General features: G+C 37.2%; 1 protein-coding gene across 4 annotated transcripts in view; it reads right to left on the reverse strand.

The window, feature by feature from the left end:
- The window catches only part of LOC124643816 (putative fatty acyl-CoA reductase CG5065), an 82,751-nt gene that overhangs the window by 54,585 nt on the left and 2,114 nt on the right, over positions 1–26,052 (reverse strand). The window contains exon 1 of one of the 4 annotated variants that reach the window (XM_047182918.1): positions 2,945–3,106. The exons of 1 other annotated variant lie outside the window; for it this stretch is intronic. The gene's annotated coding sequence lies outside the window, so the exon portion shown is untranslated. Of the gene's footprint in view, positions 1–2,567; positions 2,872–2,940; positions 3,107–26,052 lie in introns of those variants that run through there. 2 more of the 4 variants (XM_047182920.1, XM_047182916.1) reach the window with 2 other exon arrangements.

The raw sequence follows: 26,052 nt of genomic DNA on the forward strand, positions 1-26,052 counted from the left end.
TTAAACTTCCGCATTTACATATAACATAAAGTCATGGGATTTATAATTATAAATAGCTAGGTATGTGAATCACGTTTACACTTGATACTACGGCTGTCATATGAACATCTTTGGCAGTCGTTACGGGTAGTCAGAAGCCAGTAAGTCTGACAACCAGTCTTACTAAGGACTATTTTGTTGCCCGGGTAACTAGGTTGAGGAGGTCAGATAGGGCAGTCGCTCATTGTAAAACACTGGTACTCAGCTGCATCCGGTTAGACTGGAAGCCGACCCCAACATAGTTGGGAAAAGGCTAGGCAGATGATGTTATGTGAATCATGTTTATACGTATTACTACAGCTGATATCGAAAGCAAGAGTAAAATGTAAAGTAGTATTGAAGAGCATCGCGACACAGAATGTAGAACAAATGGAGTGTTTATATCACTACATGTCACAACACAATGGAATCCGCAACGAATAATTCGGTATGTTTGCCGTAGCCTCAAACACTTCTGCACTGATTTTCGTTCAATTTTCATCAATACATAGAGTACTTAATTCATGAATAAACTTTAGGTATTATATGGGGCGGCCAACTGGTTGAAATATCAGTTCGATCAAAACGCCAGGGGCCCGATTCTCCTAATTTTAATCAATTACGATTGAAGCGTATGTGGCATTCCGCTATTTTTTCTTTGAAATAAACGTTTTTATCCTTTTCTGCCACTCAATAATGAGTCATTTTGTCGTAGAGCAGATTGTAGAGCAAACTCCCGTATAGACCAAATACACCAAAATAGCAGACCAATCGCAAACCAATCTAATTTCGTTGGAATACGATTGGTCTTATACTAGTAGCAGAATGCCCGATATGGTTAAAACTGCTATTGCGATCATATTGCGATTCGATTTCTATTCAATTTTGACATTATTAACTTAGGAGAATCGGGCTCCTGCCCTTTCACTGTACAACGCTCTTTAATCACACGACATTATTAGGTCTGAACCAGTCCCGAAATAGTTTTAAAATCATCATACTTAATTTCATACCTTGTTATGTATATTTCTTACTACAGTGAACTCTATCCATGTAAGTGTAGACTTCATTTTAAAACACAACTCATACTTTTATTTAGCCTCAAAACATCTTCGCCATGCGTATTCCAATAGCTCTTGAATCTGTGTCTGTGCGTGACTGTAATGTCACTTTCTATAGAGCATTAATATTGATTTCAAACGGCTATGTAAGACTGAAGTATATCTTCGCTATATTTACCCTTGATGTTGCGCAAAGCATGTATATATTGAAGTTATATTGCTACTTGCCTTTTCACTTCACTACATAATATAAAACAAAGTCGCTTTTTCTGTCCCTATGTCCCTTTGTACGCTTAAATCTTTAAAACTACGCAACCGATTTTCATGCGTTTTTTTTTTTAATCAGATAGAGTGTTTCAAGAGGATGGTTTATATGTATATTAACATCCATTAAATAGTGGGGAAATACTGTTATCCCGTGCGAAGCTGGGACGGGTCGCTAGTAATTTCATATCTTAGTCATTCTAATTCATATCACATACAATCCTACGAAACAATTATTTACCACATCTTTAATATAAGTAATTTCAATTTCATATGTGGCAAAAATTGCCAGTCGTTAAAAAAGCCAGAAAATCTGACAGCCAGTCTTACCAAGGGGTATTGGTTGTCCGGGTAACTGGGTTGAGGAGATCACATAGGCAGTCGCTCCTTGTAAAACACTGGTACTCAGCGCCATCCAGTTAGACTGGAAGCCGACCCCACCATAGTTGGGAAAGGCTAGACAGAGAAAGAGAAGTCTAGAGAATTTATTATACTATCATGATGTTAAAATTCTTGCATACGGTTACGGTTACAGCCTTTTTTTTTTTTTATCGTCCCACTGCTGGGCACAGGCCTCCTCTCACACGGAGAAGGATTGAGCATTAATCACCACGCTTGCTCAATGCGGGTTGGTGATTTCAGACTATATAGTCCAGGTTTCCTCAAGATGTTTTCCTTCACCTTTTTATCAGCCATTGGTGTCCAAGATATATGTACTTAGAAAGTACATACAAACTTAGAAAAGTTGCATTGGTACTTGCCTGACCTGGAATCGAACCCACGCCCTCATACTCGAGAGGTTGGTTCTTTGCCCACTAGGCCACCACGACTTTTTTTGCATACCTCGTCTTTATGATATAATGATGGTACGGTATGAGCGAAAGTTCGGTTTCAATTATACCTAGTTAATTTTATTTAATTAATAGTGTAGAAGACATTTTTGTTATTATAGTGCAGTTTCTCTTAAAAGGTGAAAAGGTTGAGTAAAGTTTCACTTACGAATTACCACTTATTTATAATCACAAATTAAACTTGATTCGTGGTAATCTGACAAACAGTTTGTAGAATGCTGACAGATTATCGAATTTGTCGGATTTACCGAATTAGGCAGGCATTTAAAAATATACGGACTATTTTAATTACGTACGTATTTTTTTAACCTACTGAGGGTTTGGTTAATATATTACATTTTTTAAACATAAACAAACTCAATTTAGCACTTACAACATTTCGATAGATAGAAATAAAAACTTCAGTCTGTTCTTAAAAATTGTCATTCCATAAATTACAGCAGCATAACACTATTTCTTTAAATAGTTATTTAAAAATTGTTTATTTAGTTATTTTTATAATTTTACACCAAATGTGTGTCACAATAATAAACTCAAAAAATTCGAGTTTTTACTTCATTTCAGACTAATTTCATTAAAGAATTTAAAACTACCATGGGTTTTAAACTACCTAAATTAACGACGCATTTTTTATATTCAAAAACAGACGGTAAAATAATCATTATTTTCAAACATTTTTAGTATCGATTAAATTTTGTTTTTTTTTTATGTTTATATAAGTAACAAAAAAATAAATAGTAAACAACCCACCAAAATTAAAAACTCCAAGTCACCAAAACACACAACACTCAAAAAAAAAAACTTGACACAAAAAAAATCAAATTCAAAATCAGAATATATCGTTAATATCACTGCACTGCACGTAACATGCGCGCGAGTCGACCGTCTTGCGTCGACGGTAGCGGAAAGCTGACTGAGGCGCGGGCACATAGTGTACTGTATATAATGTTGTAAAGTGCGTTTCCACTACTGATGCAGTTGAGATGGGCTATGGAGTTTATTTTGATGGGTTTTTGGGTTGTTGGGTATTTTTTGTATGGTAAAGAATAGATCAGCCTTTTTAAACTATAAACTGCAGGGTTACAGACTCTTTCCATAGAGAGAATGAGGGTTAATCACCAAGGCGCTTGAGCGTTGCTCAAGTTAGAGCTGATTTTCTGCTGGGGCTTCGGGATTGTTCGCGCGAGTTACCGCGGCGCTGGTACATAAAAGGCTTCAGAAGGGACATGGTGGGTTTTAGTCAGTAAGAGTCTGACACTCCCTCACGCTGCACCCACAGCGGGAGGGGTCATTCAAGTCATTTGATTTTCCATCAAAAAAGGCCTCTTCTCATACAATTAATCATCAGGTGAACTCAAGGCGGATTGGCGATTACAGACTTTAATGTGTGTCAATTACCAACTTCCAGACTACGGGCTGCTTTGTGAAAGTTACACGTTCAGCTGTTGTCAAAATGCTCAGCTGTTAATTTATGTCCTATTTCAGGATACAAATTATTTACCTGCGACGAAGATTATTGGTTATGTTTACTCAAATTTGAGTGGTAGGGACTTAACCATTGCACTCAAGCATTGAAGATGCACTCAGAAAGTACACATCCTGTCGCTTTGTTTACTGTAAAAAATTGTTTTCTTAAAGCATGTACCTATATATATTAATATAACCACCATAAGCTAAGCTTTAAAAATCTACCAATACACGTGACAATCAAATCATATATTTTTTTTTAAATCCATCTTCATGAATAGCATGCCCGTTTTTCTTAAAACAAACGTTTACTTTGAGACCTGAACGGAAAAATTCGTAGTTATAAGAAAACTGATGTTTATCTTGTCGGTGAACTTAGGACTTGGGCCTTGGTTTGTTCACAGCCTAAGATAATATAAGAAGTTTCATTGACACCAACAACATTTTTGGACCCCTGAGTTCGCGTAGGATTTGCCGTTTATTATGAAACATCCTAGTTTAAAATAATGAGGTCATGTAACTATTTTTATGTACATCTTCCGTTTTCTAAGAGATAGAAAAAAATATATTTGCTTTCGTCATCATCTGCCAAAGATTTTCTCAACTATGTTGGGTCTATGCTGTATCTAATGCAGCTTAGTTACCAGTGTGCCACATGGAGCGACTGCCTATCTGACCTGTTCAACCCAACCCAGTTACTTGGGCAATTCAATGCCTTAGTAGGACTGGCTTTCAGACATTCTGTCATCACTACCCGTAACTTTCAGCTTTGCAGTGGATCAATATTGTTAACGGTAAAAGTCGGTGCACCTTTTTAATCGACTTCCCAAAAAAGAGGAGGGTATCATTTCGGATATTTACATTTATACTAATATTATAAAGAGGAAAACTTTGTTTGTTTGGTTGTAATGGATAAACTCAAAACCGGCCAAGTGCGAGTCGGACTCGTGCACGAAGGGTTCCGTAAATTACAGTTAAATCAACCTATCTCAAAAACTATAAGAGATACTTTGATAAAACCAAAAATCGTTGAAAGAGTTAATTAGCATGCATCACCTCTATTTTTTTTAGAATTTTATACCCCGTAGTTATAAAAATAGAGGGGGGGGGACATACTTTTTACGACTTTGAGAGCTGATATCTCAAAAACCGTTCACTTTAAGAAAAATGTTTTTTAGAAAACTTTATATCATTTTAAAAGACCTTTCCATTGATACCCCACACGGGTATGTACATCGAAAAAAAAAATTTCATCCCTCAGTTACATGTATGGGGGGCCCCACCCCCAATTCTTTTTTTTACTATTTAGTGTCATATTTTTGTAGCGGTTCATACAACACATATTCCCATCAAATTTCATCACTGTAGTACTTATAGTTTCCGAGTAAATCGGCTGTGACAGACGGACAGACGGACAGACGGACAGACGGACATGACGAAACTATAAGGGTTCCGTTTTTGCCATTTTGGCTACGGAACCCTAAAAACTACTGGACTGATTTTAAATATTCTTTCACCATTAGAAAGCTATATTATCTGCGAGTAACATAGGCTATATTTTATCCCGGTGCGGGCAGTAGCTCCCACGGGACGAGGGTGAAACCCCGGGAAAACGGCTAGTGTTTTATAAAATTACTTTCACCCAATGAGACACCCCATTCGACGATAATAACCATTGCAAGTAGGTACCTTAAATAATTTATTATGTCTTTGTCCCTAAGATTGATGCCAAGACAATGTAGGGAAAATCTCATCATATAATGCTTTTATTTGATTTTTACCTAACTTAACACATGAGGCGTGATTTTATCATTTGTGGTAATAATACTTACAAGTGCATACCTCGAAGTAATTTTGTTTTACTTTATTTGAAGTTTAAACCTGTAAGTTCTTTCAATGTAAATGTTTTTATAAAGACTTTAACTTAAATCCAAAAACAATTGACAATATTTTTTTTCGGAAGAGGTTTTTAAATTCAATACATTAAAAAAGGAGTGTCTTTACTTACAGTGAGTTGCACCATTTAACGATAACCGAACCATCAGTCTGTGTTACCAGTGATGACTTACGGCACAGAAACGTGGTCTCTCACTATCGGCCTCATCTCAAAGCTCAAAGTCGCTCAACGAGCTATGGAGAGGGCTATGCTCGGTGTTTCTCTACGTGATCGAATCCGAAACGAGGAGATCCGTAGACGAACCAAAGTCACCGATATAGCCCACCGAATTAGCAAGTTGAAGTGGCAATGGGCAGGCCATATTGCTCGCAGAACAGGTGGCCGATGGGGCCGAAAAGTGCTGAAGTGGAGACCACGGACTAGCAAGCGCAGCGTAGGACGTCCACCAACAAGGTGGACAGACGACCTTATAAAGGTCGCCGAAAGACGCTGAATGCAGGTTGCCTCCAACAGGTATCTGTGGAAATCTAAGGGGAAGGCCTATGTTCAGCAGTGGACGTCCTATGGCTGAGATGATGATGATGATGATGAACCATTTTCAGTTGTCAAATCACTGATTTGACCAATGGGTGGCAAGTATACGGCTGGTTATGGTTTGGTTATCGTCATAGTTAAATGGTGCAACTGACAAATTAATTTAATATCCTTAACTAATACTTAATATTGGAAAACTTTTTTGACCTTGTGTACTTATCTAATTTTCAAGGTGACACAAAAATTCGCAATATTTTTAGTAGTTTAGGTCAGATCTAACCTTAAATTAAATATACATATGTAATTTTTCGCAATGTTTATGGTACGTATATAATATTCTACGCCTTAGATTTACATATTATTATATTTACCTTGAATTAACTCTCGGTTATTATTATAATTTCCTTTGATATAGGTGTAGTTAATATATCATCATCATCTGCCTATTATTATCTTGGAGACTCGACTTTTTTTTGTATTTTTGAGAACTCAAAACAAAAATTATGTAAAATATAGCTCAAACACAGTTACATAACTTTAACATACATAACTTTAACTTTATAAAAGAGAACATAAGAGAGTATATAAGAGAGTACATAAGAGAGGCCATAAGAGAGTATATAAGAGAGTACATAAGAGAGGCCATAAGAGAGTATATAAGAGAGTACATAAAAGAGTACATAAGAGAGTATATAAGAGAGGACATAACAGAGTACATACGAGAGTAGAGTTGCCACGAATAGTGATTTGGCCGAATACCGAATACCGAATATTCGGCAGCACTGTCGGCCGAATATGTATGGATGTCGGCCTATTTTGCGCCGAATATTCGGGGGTCGGATATTTGGCGCAAAATAGGTACATGTTGTTGAGCACGTGCCGCGCCGTGCGTAGGTAAACAATAAAGAGACAAGTCGCAACCTGTCTTCCTTATTCCCGCTTAGATCAGAAGGCTGAACCTTAGTGGTGGTCAGCAAACGAAAAACAGTACCCAAACCTGTCGAAATTCGCTAAAGTTTATCTTTCTTCTCCAGGGAGTAGCGTGTATAGTGAGAGGTTATTTTCAGAAGCTGGTATCATTTACGACGAAAAACGTAATCGTTTGTTACCAACAAATGCTGAAAAGCTTGTTTTTATTCATCACAATTTTTTTTTTTTTCTAATATGTCGTCTTTTTTTCATGTTTTGATATTCGGTATTCGGCCGAATACAGAATATCAAAAAAAAGGGCCAAATAGGCCGAATACCGAATAGTTGCCGAATATTCGTGGCATCTCTATACGAGAGTACATAAGAGAGTATATAAGAGAGTACATAAGAGAGTATATAAGAGAGTACATAAGAGAGTACATAAGAGAGTACATACGAGAGTATATAAGAGAGTACATAAGAGAGTACATAAGAGAGTACATAAGAGAGTACATAAGAGAGTATATAAGAGAGTACATAAGAGAAAGACGAATGCCTGTAACCATACTTATGTCTAATTTTAACAATCAACGTTTTTAATTGGCTAGCTGTTTCTCTCGTTCTCTCACGTCCTATAGAAACCATACTTCATATACCCGGACAAAATATAGCCTACGTTACTCGGAGATAGACTAGCTACCCACCCAACACTGAAATAATTTTTGAAGTCGGCTTCGGAGCCTTAAGAATACAAATACACGGAAAACATTTTCTCTTTATTATACTTAAGAAATATTGGCATGGAAATATTTAGAGGTAATTGTAGATATAGAAAAGCTACAAAACATAAAATAAAAGCTCTTTCAAAAGGTCAAGTGAAATGTCTAAGTTTGGTCACTAGAACTACTGTTTTACCTTATTTGTACCATAATATTATTTCATCATCCCCCAAGCCTTTTTCCCAACTATGTTGGGGTCGGCTTCCAGTCTAACCGGATGCAGCTGAGTACCAGTGCTTTACAAGGAGCGACTGCCCTATCTGACCTCCTCAACCCAGTTACCCGGGCAATCCGACACCCCTTGGTTAGACTGGCGTCAGACTTCTGGCTTCTGACTACCCGTAACGACTGGCAAGTATGTTCAATGTTCAATGTACCATAATATTATTTAAGTGTCCAAATCAATCACATTATATCTAAGTACTAAAGCTACTATTCTATCCTTAGGGCCAATCATACCAGCCCTTCTACCAGGATATCCTCAATTTAACAGTAAATAGGGAGTTACTGGTACATAGTCAATGTACCGTTGGCGTAACAAAGTATGGTACAAAGTAATAATTAATATGATATTTGGATATTTGATATTTATTGTTGTGTACAATGGTTAAGTTTATTTCGTAGCTTGAAAAGGGTTCTGTAGTTTTTTAGATGTGTTTTATAAAAGCGTTTTTGTACAAAAGTATGCGCTAGTGTTTATGTATGCAACTTTTACTTAATATCTCATTTTAGTGTTTAAAAACATACAAAATATTAACAAAAAATAAATACAAAAAAATATCATTATAACTTTTCACATAGCACTAGAAATCGGTGTACCTTTTTGGGCATTTGATTAAAGAAAAAAAACTAGAGTTCCCATACGTGCAGAACTATAAAGAAACCTAGCTGATAAAAGCGCAAAACCATACTAAATAATAGAATAACATGATTTTATGACATGGGTACAATACATTTCAATTCAATGTGTGGTCAGTTTTTCAATAAAGAATATGACAAATAACTAAACGAGTGTCGAACGACTCTTTTAAGAGTATATTGAAATCTGAATAATCTTCAAGTTCAATAGCTTTGTCGCACTAGCGGTTTTTCCGCTCGGTTTATCTATGCACGACACATTTTAAGCGGCAAAAAATCGCGTGTCAAATGTCATCTTTCGCACCGCTAGTTGTCAAATTACTAGCTATGGCCCAAGCAATGTCACGCGAAAGCCTAACAGAAAATCCGCTAGTATGTAAGTACTCTCAGTCAATTACTAATTTAGATTGCCCAAAAGTGTCAAACGCCAATGACATAAAGATATTTTGGTAGACCGTACATAGAAAAAAATCATGTCAATAGGTCAATGAACTTGTATGAGAGTTAGACAGTAATTTTTATATTAAAATCATGGTACTTTGAACTCCTGAACCCCTGGTCTAGATAATGCGAAATGAGGGGTCATTATAGAATTTACAGGCGCGCTTATAGACGCCCAGTTGTGTCTGGTATCTCGTCTATTGCTTTGGTAAATTTTATCGCAATCGATTTAGTTGTTTTTTTGTGACAAAGTACTTTACAATCAAAATCATATTCGTATTAATTTTAATGTGCTAGGCTGTTTCCCTCAGTTTCACCCGTGTCCTGAGGGAACTACTTACTTCTTGGCTAAAAGTAGGCTTTTTTTTTTTTTTTTATCGACGTAAAATCATCAAATGACCCCTCCCGCTGTGGGTTAGCAGCGGTGAGGGAGTGTCAGACTCTTACTGACTAAAATCGTCGTGTTCCGTCATAGGCCTTTTATGTACCAGGGCCGCGGTATCTCTTTCGAACAACCCGCAGCCCCGGCAGGCCTTGGCCCTGCTGGGCCCCGCTGGGGTTGCTGACGTCTCTTTGAGGAGCGCGTGGAACAACGCGCGCCGTCGACACGGGTCTGTCGTCTAGGAAGACAGAGGGACGATGAGCCACCCGAACTCACCGCCCACAGACCCACGCCTACGGTGGCCGGGAGTCATCTCGCGACACCCGGCGCCCATGGTGTCTACCTGGTCCAGCGCGGCGGCCGGGATGAGAGGTGCGGACTCTCTGGCGTTCCGCCTCCTCCTTCTCGAGCATGACCGCTTCGCAGAAGGAGGCGACGGCATCCCATTCCCTCTCGCCCCGGACCATGGCCTGAACCAGGGCCGGACGCGAGAGGTCGCCGCCGCCCAAAGCCTCGACGAGGACCCGGCGGTGCCCCTCCCATGCGGGGCACACCTGGACTGTGTGGTCCACCGTGTCCTCGGGGCTGTCCGCACAATGGTGACACCCGGGCGCCTCCTCACGACCGATGCGGTGCAGGTACCTCCCGAAACAACCGTGTCCGGTGAGGACCTGCGTCATGCGGTACGTGAGGGCGCCGTGACTCCTCCCGAGCCACTCCTCAAAGAGGGGACTTACCGCCACGATGGTGGCGTGCCCTGCACTGGGTTGCGATAGTCGCTCCCTCCAGGCCACCATGAGATCGCGCCGGAGCTCCGCCCGCTGCGCGACAACTTGCCGCGGCAACGGGGTTTCTCCCCGGCGCTGAGCCTCCTCGCGCCAGTCGTACAGGCGCAAGAAGACCCTCGCCTCCAGAGCTAAAAGTAGGCTCAGGTTAGGTTAGTATAGCTCTATATAGCTGTGTACTAAATGTCACTAAAATCTGTTCAGTAGTTTTGGCGCGAAAGACAGACAGATAGTCACTACCGCATTTTTTACATAAGTAAGGAGTGACTTCCAAAATAAAATATACTGAAACCACAATAACTTGGCAATTCTCTTAAATAAACTTAGTTTATCTTAAGCTTTTTTGTTTCAAAATGGGAAAAAATGACTCAAAAAACTATAACCGACCTCTATGCATGCGGCCATAACTTCAAGATTTCTTCTAAGAATAGACAAAAAACATTGCCAAACAAAAAAGTACCTTATAGTCATTGTACAAGTCAACCACACACATACAAAGACACAAAGTAACAAGTGCCAAAGATCATAAGGTTCATTTTCGCATGACAGTTAGATCACGAGGCATTTTTCCTCATCATATGGGGAGAAGGCGGGAACTGACGTAGAAACATCATTGGTTAATATAATGTTAGTTCAATCTATGTTATATTGAGGCAGGAATAGGTTACAGACCGGTTATAAGCGGTAGTTTTGGGAAGTAATCATCATCGTCATCGAATTAGCCTTATTTTATTGAACCCACAGCTGGGCACAGGCCTCTTCTCACACAGAGAAGGAATGACCTTTGTTAAGTATGAGGTTAATCATCAGGTTAAGCTTACGACAGAGGCGATTTCAGAATTTTATGTTTCGCCCTCAACAGCTGTTAGACTATTAGTGCAGTCATTGAAGCAATAATGCTACGATTTTTTTTACTGTGAACCGATTTGCATGAAATTTTGGAATTAGGTTCATCTTACCCTTAACTTCAAAAGTGAATATGATTTGAACTCCGCCACCCCCCGTGGGGGTGGTTGCCACCCCTTCTTTGGGGTGAATATTATTTTTGCAAAATAACCTCGGATATCGATAGAAGACCTGATTTTAAGCAAAAGTTGTCTTTAAAGTTTTAAAAAAAATCCAATACTTTTCAAGTTATTGGCAATTGAAAATTCGCAATTTTTTCACGTTTTTCATCGGTTTTTTGCAAATATCTCCAAAAATATACGTTTTATCGAAAATGTATAAAGAACAAAATTGTAGCAGGTAAAACAACGAACAATTTGTTTTTTTTTTATAAAATGTCCTAAGTGCAATATTAAGCTAGATATTAAAGATCAAAGCCGTTTTTTATTTTGTCTGAAATTTAATCGTTGTGGTCAATGCCATGTAGCGGCGAGCAGATGCATTTTATACATTCTAATACAAATGGGTTTTGTAGTGCTTGAAATAAGCTTTAAGATGAGCACTATTAAAAGTCTTTTCTACGTAAAATAAGTGAGCTGTATTGCAAATAAGGGGAGCATCTTATATTTTTTCTTTTAAATCAATGGGTTTCATAAGTGCCATTTCCACCAAAATTAAAATTAATCGTATTCCGCCTAGGATTAACTTTATTATGAAGAGTTTGATAGATAGTATCAGTTTGGCTGCTTCAGGACAGATATTTTTCAAAAAAGTCACGATTAACGAAAAGAACAAAATTTCAAATTGAAGAAAAACCCACTTGTTTTTCATAATATCTCAAAAATTACGACAGATACGTATAAAAGTGTACTGAAAAAAAAATTAGGTATTTTTCTGACAAACAATTTGGTTTGTTTGTTTTTTCTGTCGAACAAAAATTGACGGAGATATGATTGTTTAAAGAGCGCGTGGCAGCGCAATCACAGCCTCTCTTAAGCCCTTTAACCCTTCACCGTTTTAGAAAAAAGTTCTTTACTATATATTGCAATGATGGATGTTGTAGCTCTCTTAATTACTTTTACAGTGTTTTTTTTATAAATTGTGATAGCATGAAAATTGAAGGAGTTATGGTCCAAAAACTTGTCATATTTTTTTCTACTTAGTAACTGAAAACTTCGGAGTGTCAATATTTGGAGCAATGTGAAAGTAGGCAGTATAATAAAGAGTCACAACTATTGTAATGTGTATATATGTCACCGGAAAATAATAAAACTCGTAAATTGATCAACTTACTAAAATAATAGATGGCATAAACTACGTCGATTAAATTTCAGACAAAATAAAAAACGGCTTTGATCTTTAATATCTAGCTTAATATTGCACTTAGAAGACTTTATAAAAAAACTAATTGTTCGTTGTTTTACCTGCTACAATTTTGTTTTTTATACATTTTCGATAAAACGTATATTTTTGGAGATATTTGCAAAAAACCGATGAAAAACGTGAAAAAATTGCGAATTTTCAATTGCCAATAACTTGAAAAGTATTGGATTTTTTTTTAAACTTAAAGACCACTTTTGCTTAAAATTAGGTCTTCTATCGATATCCGAGGTTATTTTGCAAAAATAATATTCACCCCAAAGAAGGGGTGGCAACCACCCCCAGGGGGGGTGGCGGAGTTCAAATCATATTCACTTTTGAAGTTAAGGGTAAGATGAACCTAATTCCAAAATTTCATGCAAATCGGTTCACAGTAAAAAAAATCGGAGGTTAGACCGTATTTTTCGCTTCAATGACTACACTATATAAAAGACTGTGACTATTGCTCTGAAAATGCTGTTTGATATTTGAGTGAAAGATTACCAAATAAGTAATTTAAGAAAATCCTGACGTCAGGCTGATTCATCAACTTTAACAAGATTATTCTGTTTAAAACCACGCCACCAACCACCAGACAGCAATTGGTAGAAATTAACGGCAGCTGGTAGCAACAAGGTAGCAACTTTTTATATGTATTTCGAGATAAAATAAGATAATAAAAGGACAATGCTATTCTTTGTATGGAAGTTGGGCTCAAGAGTTGCCCACAGTAGCTGCATAGTGTATTATGTTCCATAGGCTTATAATAGGTCCCAGACCGAAATATTTCGAAATCTATCCCAGGAGTCCTGAGAAAAACTGGTTTGACTCTTATTCAATATTACGAAAAATATGCTTACAAACTCTTAACTATTCCACTTTTATTACCTTAATTGAAATGCATTATAATATTAATCGACAAATACGATGTGTTGAACGAGATTTTTTTTTTTTACCGACTTCAAAAAATGGAGGAGTTTTTCAGTTCGTTTGTATTCTTTTTACGTTTGTACGTGCATAACTCCGTCGTTTACCAACCGATTTAAACAATCATTTTATTGTTTGAAAGGATTTACTTTCCAAATGGTTCCTTTGTTATTGGGTCCAGGGTCTGGTGATAGAAACCTTAAAACAATAGGGAACTGTCGGAAATTGTAAGCACACATTGAATAAAAACTTGTCATTCGGGTATATATTTCCAACACCACAAAACTGTGGAGGACCTGACGATGGAGACGACAGTGAGACGAGGGAACTCCTCAACGGTATCTATTTACTACCTCGTGTTCGAGCTTATTTTATTCGTCTTGATAAGATTTTTCCATTTGCATTACGAATATTAATTGCATGACGCTACACGAATTTAGGACTGATTGTGGTAGATAGAGAATGAAAAGCAAGAGAAACAACAATTACCTTTAAACGTCTATTTCTGTTTTTTTATCCTGTTAACAGTGAAACCACTAACTACCTGAATGTTATTTCAAGAAAAGAGGTTGTTAGGTTTGTTGCTGCTTAAAACGGCTTGCTAACAATGGCTGGCTAACATTAGAACCGGTTTTTTCTCGGGACCTCTGGGATCGATTTCTAAAATATTTGGATTTCGTATTAACAGTGAAGTAAAGAACCTATTCTAACCATTCCCACTACTGGGCAAATGGCTTGGGCTTTATAAAGTGACTGTTCAAGTTTAACATTAGAACCGGTTTTTCTCGGGACCTCTGGGACCGATTTCTAAAATATTTTGATTTCGTATTAACAGTGAAGTAAAGAACCTATTCTAACCATTCCCACTACTGGGCAAACGGCTTGGGCTTTATAAATTGACTGATCAAGTTTAACATTAGAACCGGTTTTTCTCGGGACCTCTGGGACCGATTTCCAAAATATTTGGATTTCGTGTTAACAGTGCAGTAAAGAACCTATTTCGACCACTTTCACTACTGGGCAAAAGGCTTAGGCTTTGTTAAGAGACTATCTATATGGAGAACATTTGAACCGGTTTTTCTCGGGACCTCTGGGACCGATTTCAAAAACATTTGGATTCCGCGTTAAGAGTGAAGTAAGGAACCTATTTTAACAATATCCACTACTGGGCAAATGGCTTGGGCTTTATAAAGTGACTGTTCAAGTTTAACATTAGAACCGGTTTTTCTCGGGACCTCTGGGACCGATTTCAAAAATATTTGGATTTCGTGTTCAGAGTGCACTATGGAACCAGCTGAAACTACTCCCACTGCTGGGCAAACTTTGAGCCCAGACCCTGGCATTGTCCTTTTAGGAATTAATTTGTTTTCTGAGACATTATACCTACTATTATTTTGCATATATGCCAAAAAGTACCTAGGTATGTTAAACAATACTGCCTGTTAAATAATATCCTGCAAACACAACCGCCGTAGTTAAAGGATAAAACACACTTATCTGGCTTCTGCAGTGTATGGTGACAATTCTATTAATAAGTAGATATATTTATTTGTATGTGAAGTCTGCAGTCTATTTATGTATTGCAATGAGGGTTTTCGATACTTTTTCTGCCGCCAGGCGGCGCTTCGTATGCGTCAGGTCCAAACAGCTGTCAAATAGTATGGAATTGTAGGGTCCGAACTTATTGTTTATTGAAATTCTGTTATATTGGAAGTGTTATTGATTTTATTATGGACTACGGTCAGAATAAGGTTTCCGAACTAAAAATTGAGCTAAGAGAGAGGGTGCAAAAGTCACGGGTACTAAGGAAAAGCTTGTTGAAAAATTTGTTAACACAATATGATTTAGTTTTTTTTATTTACTCAACCTCAATAGTAAAACAATAATGCAGTGCTTTAATTATAAAATAAAAAAAAAAACACTAAAATCGTTCACTATTCATAGTAAAGATAAGCACTTTGACAGTTACCTGGACCTGACGACTCGGTGCTGCCACCTGGTGGACGCCATTTTAGAAAACCCTCATACTCGTGGTATTCGAAGGGTTTGAGGCTAAATCAAAGCCACTTGGATCAATCTTAGATTCGAAGTTACCACGACTTTTTTAAAACAAAATTAATGCTTTACATACTTACTTATGTAGTTAAATCATAAATTACAGAAAATTTAAACTGACTCCACCAAACACTGAAACGAACAAAATAAAACTGTGCGCTTGGCTAAAGTCGGTGTCTGCAAGTCTTTCTATTGTTTTTATTTTATTTAGCCACTAGAGCCATATTTTATACTAGAGTAAATTGGTTTTTATTCACAAAATATTTACATTAATTGAAAAAAAAAATAAACTTATATATGTATACAGGTGGGTAGGACTTTAGTGTGGGACGCGACATGCGTCGACACTCTTGCGCCATCTCACCTTCCCGGAACTGCATGGTGTGCTGGCTCCGCCTCTGCACAAGCAGAGAACCTCAAGCGGCGCAAATATAGTAACCTTATAGGCAATTACATGTTTGAGCCGTTTGGGGTTGAAACTCTAGGGCCGTGGGGTCCGAGCGCCCACATTCTTGCCAGGGATATTTCCCAGCGCCTGGTTGACACTTCCCGGGACCCAAAGGCTGGCTTTTATTTCGCACAGAGGTTGAGCATTGCCATCCAACGTGGCAATGCTGCCAGTCTTTTGGGTACATTACCCAGTGACAGCGATGAGGAGCAATTTTTTGATGCACTGTATTAGTTTTAAGTTGTATATTTTATACTTAATTTCATCAGATAAGTATTTTATTTAACGTCAGATATTAAGTTGGATGTGAACTTTTCAATCGCGATAATATTCAAAGTGGTTTTTTCATTGTTTAACTCTGAAAGTTCTTTCAACTCAATTGTTTATAAACTTATTTATGTAAAAAATATGATAAAGATTATGATTTTACATATTTTTTTCCGCGTGTAATTTTGACATCCACCTAAAGTAATTTCATCCATTTCTTCTAAGATTAACCGAAATTCATAGAGTGTACCTAAGTAACCAATTTTTTTACAATCTATCTAGCATTGCTAATCAACTAGGTACTTTAATTTGAACAAAAAAAATACAAGTTACATATGCCACCCATCTAAAAACCGACCTCGGCATACAGCTTAACCTCACAAACCATAATACCCAATTATTGAACCATCCTCTCAATGGTATTCGCGTTTAAATTGTTCTAACTATACCGGCAGGGGTTATCTGTTTATAGAATACATGCGAGTTCAAATAAACGTAGCTAGTTTAAAAATATACAATGACAATAACCACACTTGAGTTTTAAATGTATATCTTGCTGTATTTTGTTAGGTTCAAACAAAACTGTCTAGGTAGTCTTATTCCTAAGGCAGAGCAGAATATATAAAAAAGTCGTGGTGGCCTAGTGGGTAAAGAACCAACCTGTCAAGAGTGTGAGGAGTTCGATTACAGGTCAGGCAAGTACCAATCCAACTTTTCTAAGTTTGTATGTACTTTCTAAGTATATCTTCGACACCAAAGACTGTGTTTCGAATGACACGATAAACTGTAGGTCCCGGCTGTCATTGAACATCTTTGACAGTCGTTACGGTAGTCAGAAGCCAGTAAGTCTGACACCAGTCTAGCCAAGGGATATTGTTCCCGAGTAACTGGGTTGAGGTGGTCAGATAGGGCAGTCGCTCCTTGTAAAGCACTGGTACTCAGCTGCATCCGGTTAGACTGGAAGCCGACCACAACATAGTTGGGAAAAGGCTACGGAGATGATAAAACAAGCTTACAGCAAGCAGTTCAGAGTCTGGAAGTTGGTGATTGATACGTGCATCGGAGAGCACGTAAATCTCGGTTCTGCTTGTGATCTGTCTCCGGTGGTATCGGATTGCCGTCCCATCGCACTATGAGAGTGAAGGAATAGTGAGTGCACCTGTGTCCAAGCAAATGTGCGTGCACTATAATATGTCCTGAGACTCTGACTGGCTAATCTCCTGAGAGAACAGTCGCCGTGACCGACAATAGGCCTGGATGCCATTATCATTCCCGTAAATAAGACATTAAAAGTCTTTTATTGACCGGAGTTTATGGTTTTCTTTGGTGTCTGTTATGCTTTGATCTCTTTTGTAACCAAAGAAATGTTTCACCAGACCAGTAGGATACCGTGATACCCATTTCCTTGATTTTTCCCTGACTTACTGACATACCAAATGACCTGATAACGCATGATCTAAGTTTTACCACCAATATAAATGAAAAAATATTATAAAACCGACTTCTTTAATATACCTAAAACTTCTCCTGACAAATATTATGCAGAAAACTGTATCAAAATCGGTTCAGCCCAACGTGAAATAATCGCACACAAACACTACAAACTGAAAACCTCCTTTTTTAAGTCGGTTAAAAAGTGGAAAGTTGGTTAAAAATAGCATGATTCAAATTCGAAGGTTTTGAACTGAAGCTGTACCGGAATTGTACGTTAAATGAAAAGTGAACGTAGGTAGTAATTTTAGTCAAATATACACGAAGTAAAACGTTGATGCTATCTACAAATTATAGTTTTGTCACTTTTGTGGAATTAATTAACTAAAAACTAGCATTTTATTCGACTTCTTTTTAATACCACTAATGAAATTAATAGAGATACATTCACAAACAGATAAGTTATTACTGAAGTCACTTATTTGCTAAAAAAAAACGGAAAATCAAAAAACATTCGGTATTGCTTCTTACTGTTACAGCCTTTTTATCGTCCCACTGTTGGGCTGCAGCCTCCTCTCACACGGAGAAGGATTGAGCGTTAATCACCACGCTTGCTCTATGCGGGTTGCTGATTTCAGACTATAGTCCAGGTTTCCTCGAGATGTTTTCCTTCACCTTTTTATCAGCCATTGGCGTCTAAGATATACTTACTTAGAAAGGTATTGCTTAACTTAACATTGGCCTTACTACAAAAACTTAAACGCCTGTTTTACACGTGTCTAATAAAATTGTGGCTGCAAAATGAACCATATGTCAACGACATAATTTGTCATTTTTTTAGACAAGGCTTAAACTGACGTTTAAAAGTTTTTGTGGTAAGACGGTTAGTGGATACAACATTTAAACATTAGGTATTATTTAAAGATACAAAACATGTCTTGAACTTGGTTTTGAAATATAACAATAAATAAACAAACAGAGCTAAAACTAGATTCAAACATCATGATTTTTTTTTAGTTATTCTTTTTGTACCAAATCATTACCTATCTCACTTTAACACGATAGTTGACTGGTAGAGAATGCCTTGCGGCATTAAGTCCGGTCCGCCAATGCTTTATTTTTGTACATAAATGATCAATTAAAAGATTTTAATGAAAACGAGTTTTCTATAAATCGATATTAACCCAAAGTTTCTTCTTTTTTTCAAAAACGCTGACTCATAAAAATACATCTCAAACACTTAGTAATCCTGAAAACAATTTCATAGCTACTCAACCTTTACACTTTAAACTAGCCACAAAAATGATAGACAGTCATAAAAATCAAGTTCTTCCCGTTTATTCGCTGGCCCATTTAGCATGGCCGCCAGTGCACTACCCACGGAGTAAATAAGATGAGCGGAGATGCCATAATGCAGGTAGGTCAGGCGCCTTGTTCTAGGTCAAATTCGTAACTGGGCATGACCAAAACGATCAGTTACGAGTGAAATAACGAGGCTCTCAGATTCTTTGGGACATCTGGACAACGGTTTTCGGTACAAAAAATCAAAATCAGCACTTTTTGAACGTCAGAGATTTACACAAGGCAGCCCCCAAAACACCCACCCTTCACCACTTTCTGTGTTTTTGCTTGGAAGAAGAAGTGGCGCAACAAACTCCCCAGCAAATACCTAGACAACATAAAAAATGGTCGGGTCCAAATAAGGCGTATAAGGGCGAAGACAGTAACGTTCCTCGTGCCCTGAACACCCGCATGTTCATGCGGCGTGCATGGCGTGGGTTCAAAAATCATCAAATGACCCCTCCCGCTGTGGGTTAGCAGCGGTGAGGGAGTGTCAGACTTTTACTGACTAAAAACCGTCGTGTTCCGTCGTAGGCCTTTTATGTACCAGGGCCGCGGTAACACTTTCGAACAATCCCGCAGCCCCGGCAGTCCGTTATGACACCTCCGCTAGTCATTTAGTTATCCGTGTCATCGCCCGTTGGAACTCGTATAATTGGATGACACAATTCGTAATGTCTGACTTACGTCGGATGGCGAGTGTAAATGTCGTTTTACCGTTTATGTATTAATCAGTAGTTTTGAGTATGTTTTATGGTGAATATAATATATCGGGTGTGTCGTTCACAATCACATTAAATGAAATGCGTTAATATACTGGTTATTATATGTCGATTAGCGCAAAGGAAACAGAAAAATACGTAAAAATAAAAAAATGCATTTTTTAAACAAAGTAAATAGAATATAAATGTGCGAAAATTAGAACACCATATAAAAGTCAGCCAAATAATTGAAACTCTCCCTTGAAAACTGACAGCTGTCAACTGATCAAAACATTCGATACTCCTAACTTTATCTCTGCTTTACACATGATGTTGTAAATTAGAAAAACGAAAAATGACTCCTGTGGCTAAACCACTGAATGGATTAGGTTATTTTTTTTTACAATTCGCCATAGAATATCATAAAGTATACATATGTGATTAGATTTAATGTGATTGTGAACGACACACCCGATATAGAGATGATTTTGATAATAATTTGTTAGTTTATTGACTGAAAATTAGCGGCTAGACGTCCGTCTAAAGACTGTCCGTCTTTACTTAATAATAGCTGTATTACAAGAAAACCGAAAAGAGTGACAACTTCTACTACATACGAGTACATTACTTAGCATACTTAATTAATCTTGGTGTGTTTGAAAATCTAGTGGCTGTGAAGAGTGGCTCATAGATTCCCTCGAAATACGTATAGAGATTAGAGAGTTGCTACCTAATTGGTACTCTCTGATTTTGAAGATAATCACACGACATAAATATAGGCGTTTTTTTAAAAATCTACTACCTGTGAAATCTATATAGTCCTTGGAAGTAAAAAAAATATTGTTTAAGTTTGAATGTCACAAATATTAAAAAATTCCCTAAAACTAACTAAGGAAAATATAAGCAAAACATAAACTTTGTTTTAGTAACCCCTCAGGGGTAAACGTGACACTTTCTTACAGTCAGAACTTTTGTTCTGACGTTCATTTCAGAACATTGTCGTGTTCGGTCGCTTTAGTGATTTCCCTAGAGTATGCAAGCAATTCCTATAAGTATAGGTTTTTTTAATGAGTAACTAGTAATGAAGAAATAGTCTTTTTTTTCAATTTTGCTGTATCTATGATATGATCTTTTTTAGGGTTCCATACCAAAAGGGTAAAACGGGACCCTAATGTTTTCGTTCCTCTGTCCGTCCGTCCGTCTGTCACCAGGCTTTATCTCATGAACCGTGATAGAGAGTTGAAATTTTCACAGATGATCTATTTCTGTTGCCGCTATAACAACAAATACTGAAAACTATAATAAAATAAATATTTCGGGGGGCTCCCGTACAACAAACGTGATTTTTTTGCTCATTTTTGCTCGATATCCATATATATATAGAATATTAGTATGGATGGTACGGAACCCTACGTGTGCGAGTCAGACTCGCATTTGGCCGGTTTTTTAATGGGAAATCATCAACTGACCGCTCTCGCTGTGGGTGCACCGTGAGGGAGTGTCAGACTCTTACTGACTAAAACCCACCATGTTCCTTCTGGAGCCCATAATGTATCTATTATAGAGATGTTCTTTTTTATTAATATTATAAAAAATAAAACAATGACAGAATAATAATGAAAATTAAGTATAGGTTATATATATTAAGAAAAATAATCGCCTGAATTAAGGAGCTGTCAAACTGTTGCAACTTTCAAAAAGAAACTCAAAAGCTACTATTTGTCCTCCTCTTCTTCATAGAGTCATTTTATAAAAAATGTATTTTTGTATGTATGTGTTATCTTTTGCTTTATATATACCTATATATATGTGTATAATTTATATATCTGTACTATGTCCTTTTACACAGTCTATCTACTTCTCTTTATTCTAACTCTCTTACTACGGGTCTGCTGGAAGAGATTTTGATTTAGAAATAAGCAGTACCTTTGTACTATTTTATGCTATGTATACTTCTTTTATTTTTCACTGTGTACATAAATTGTTAAATAAATAAATAAATATAGACAATAGAATGATAATAGATTTTATTGACACATTTCTGAATATTGATGAACTATATAAGAAAAATAAATTAAGAAGTATTCGATTTTAAACGATTATAAATGCGATATTATATAGTAACTCTGTCTGTCTGTCTGTTACGCTTTCACGTCAAAACCACTGAACTGTTTTTAATAAAATTTGGTTCAGAGATAGAGTTGACCTTGAGAAAGAACATAGGATAGTTTTTATCCCGGATTTTTGAAGAATTCTCTTGGAAACGCGATATAACCTAGTATTATATAATTTAATTTTTACTTAATATATTATTGAAATTAATTTTATACAAAATGTATCTAACGTAAACAAATTAGAAAATCTACAATACTAGAATGGACAAATGTACTTTCGCCTTTACAATAATTATTAGCTCGATGAACCCCTAACCTTAAAGTTATTTTTAACAATTTGACGTGTCAAATCTATAAATACAAGCTGTTGATTTGCATCCGTGCCATATTCAAGGAGGTAATTATGCTAATGATTGTCGACCCAAATCAATAAAAAAATTGGTACGTAATTTTTTTTCTTTAATTTTTTTTCGGAATTCCGTAAATGTCATCTAGCCTTATTTAAACTTGGCGCGTGTGTTAATGGCCTTAAAACCGTGCTGCGCCCTCACACAAACGCAAACACAAAGCATACGCAACGATCACTTATTTTCATTCATAAAATTGGATTACTTCTGAAATACCACGACATTACAATGACAAAAAAAGCAGTGCATATTAGTTATTTCCCATCTACTGTAATTCCAATCGATTATATACGTATTGTATGTCCTCCTCCTGAACTATGGCACAAATGCAAATCAACAGCTTGTATACTATTTTTCATATGAATAACACTTTTAGTTAGGTACTTAATGCAATGTTTTGCAAGATACCTATTTTCCATAAATAATAATAGAAGCAGTACGTAAAGGGTAGTGTTTTTTTAGTGTTAATAAGTCGGACAACCAGTCTTACTAGGGGGTACTGGTTTGCCTTAATTGGGTTAATGAGGTCAGATAGGAGTCGCTCCATGTGCCACACTGGTTTTTTGGCTGATTATTTGTACCCCAAAGGCCCCGAAACTACTGAGCCTACTGTTGGAAAACTGCACTATCCCCGAGTTACTAATATTATATTTTGCCCGTACCGCGGCAGAAGTTTCCTCGGGACGCGGGTAGAACCGCAGAACTAAATATTGTTATATTTTGTCCGGACAAGGGCAGAAGTGCCCCTGAAACGCGGGTGAAACCGCAGGAAATAGCTAGTAAATAAAAATAAGATTTAAATTCATACAAAAATTACATTAAATAGAAAAGTTCAATACAACGAAACCGATTCGGCAATTTTCAAAATGACGAAAAAACGTGGTAGATAGGCACGGTAGACCGCACATCAGTGGTAACTATCATGCACCTTACCTCAATAGTAATAAGTACGATTTTTCTATAAAACTGTTACCACTGACCTGAAGTTGACTGTACCTATAATAATCTGTGGCAATTTGGCAAAGGGTGAGTCACGGATCTCAAGTCTATAAAACCCGGGGGTCGGAAGATCCCCTTTTAACTACAAGGGGTGAAAAATCGTCTTTCTACCAAAAGATTTTGTCAGCCCTTCGTTTTAGAGAAGGGGTAGGTTTAAGTAGATAATCTCCTGTGAAAAGCGCATTCAAGGAATTTGAGTTTTTAAATGTTGCAAAAATGGCAATTTGTAAAGATCAGCCAACCGCGCAGGACATAATATTATTATAGTGTACGCACATTTACTTAGACACGGTGCGCTCGCTACTCCTTCATTCTCATAGCGCGATTGAACGACAATCCGACACCACCTGAGTGAGACCGACCGACCTTTACATTTACATGCTCTTCGATACACGGGTTTATCAATGACCAAATTTCAGTCTCCTTTGTGAAAGCGTCTAAAATCTACAAAGTTGTAGACTATGCGCCATCATCTGCCCAGACAAAAATGTTAGGGTCTGTTTCCAGTCTACAAATGGTTTACATGGAGCAACCTATCTGACCGCCTTAACCCAGAAATACGGGCTACGCGATACATCTTGACGCAGATTACAGAATAATCTTGGTAAGACTGGTTGTGAGACTTTCTGGCTTCTACCAGTAACGACTGCCAAAGACGTAGAAATAACGGCCATAACAGCCGGAAACCACTATTTAACGTACCTTCCGAATCACAGAGGAACTCGTCATGACAAGATGGTCATCCATCCTGGGTCCGTTACTTTGCCACGAGCGTCTAGTGAATGCATTTTACAAAAGCTAAGTTAGTGTAAAGAAAAAGATAACAATATAAAAGTGGGGTGCATTTCACTTTTATAACACATGCAATTCTTTGCTAGAGAAATTAGAGCTTAGACTGGTTTACATAAATTAAAATTACAGCTCTGTTATAAACACAGTTAAAAGTCTAAGTAAAAATAAACATATAGGCAAATGCGTTTCTGGCCTAGAAATACCAAAACAAGAACAATTGATGTGTACTTTAAAACAATTTTCTGTTTTCAATTCCTAAAGTTAAGTATTATTTCTACTTAAGAAGTAATTTTTAAGATTTTTTTCCATATTCTCATTGTCAAAATCACCAAAAATCTACCAAAAAATCCATTCCAAATCCAAAAAAAAATCGTTAACCTCAACCTTAGAAACAAGGGTTAACCCTCAAACGCTACCTTTATACATTTTTTCACCCACATCCGTAGAGTCCTGACTCCCGACCTCGCATGATTGGGGTTAGGTGGGGGCGCAATAATAGTATAATTGTTTTCATAACCACTGCCAAAAAGATGCTCCCTTTTATCTAAAGAGATGTTTGTAAGGTACTTACTTTTTTGTTTAGATCGATTTTTGCATTTTGCTTTTTATTAACATGGCATGCATTTTCTTTTTTTCACCAATCTTACGAGCAATGGTACCGGCCGGCGTTTTAAGAAGTATGCTGTTTTATTAAAGGTTTAGCTCGGTTTTTGATAATAAATAATCAAAAACTGAGTGTAGTGTCTCTTAGATTACACACACTCGAAGTTCGATCCTAGGTCAAACAACTACCGTCAGGAACCTTTTATGTACAATGACATAATTACGACAAGTATGATACTTTTTAAGAGTATTTCAGAAACCACTTGACTGAGTGAAGGATAACGAAAACCTCTTAAGGAAACCTGGACTTCTACATCTGAAATCGCAAGAGAGCAACCGTGCTGATCATGAAAAAAAAATCCTACGATGTTTCGAGTTCTTGAAAGAGCAGTGGGGCCCACTATACCAAAGCCTGCTCGGGCTGACTCTTGTCTGACACACTCTCACCCTGCACCCACTGATAATAACTCCCGCAAAAAAAAAACCTTGAGAGAGTAAATCGGGAATGAAGAGATTGTGGGTGAAACCGCAGCAATAAGCTAGTATGTAGTACGTGTGGGTATCACTCCTCGAGTATTAACTATCATGACGTCATGCAAATTACATCATTGAAACCTTGTGACCGTGACATATATTAACATTACAATCTTAATTCTTCACTAGCTATTCCCACTACTTCCCGCACGCGAACAAGAAAAAGAAAGAAAGAAAAACCATTTATTTACACAAAAGCAACAAAACAAATAAAACTGATGACGAAACAAACATATAATATAAAAATGTAGGATAAGAACGTTAAAGTCAATATCGTTCATTAAAGTAGTCTAATTATGTAGATTAGCACGTTTCAACGTCAAAATTAATACTCAATACTCAATACTTTTATTGCTTTCCACATGTAAATTACAAGAATGACAGCTCCCACACAACGCCTTTTACCACTAAGAAGAAACCTAAGTTCCTTCTGAGGGTCTCAAATATGTGTGTGACAATTTTCATTTAAATTCGATTCAGTAGTTTTGCTGTAAAAGCTGGACAAGCAAGCGGTACGTACGCATTTTCAAAGTTAATCAAAGGTTTTTATTTCATAGGTAGTAGACCTATAACAGGTGCTTAAGAAACGTCAAGAGACTCCATTTGTTATATTAAGAAAGCATTATATCGTGATCATCATCCTCCGAGCCTTTTTTCCCAACTATGTTGAGATCGGCTTCCAGTCTAACCGGATGTAGCTGAGTACCAGCGCTTTACAAGGAGCAACTGTCTATCTGGCCCCCTCAACCCAGTTACCCGGGCAACCCAATAACCCTTGGTTAGACTGGTGTCAAGCTAAGAGGCATTATATCGTGATCCTAAGAACTAAAAAAAAAATGGATTTCGATCCTGTCCATTGATGCGGAAAAATAATACAGTGCGAAGATACTGAAGCACAATCTAAATAGGATTGCATTACTGAAACCATATCGTAAAATCAATC

The sequence above is a fragment of the Helicoverpa zea genome, chromosome 28 (genome assembly GCF_022581195.2).
Source record: "Helicoverpa zea isolate HzStark_Cry1AcR chromosome 28, ilHelZeax1.1, whole genome shotgun sequence".
In the NCBI taxonomy this organism is placed as follows: domain Eukaryota; kingdom Metazoa; phylum Arthropoda; class Insecta; order Lepidoptera; family Noctuidae; genus Helicoverpa; species Helicoverpa zea.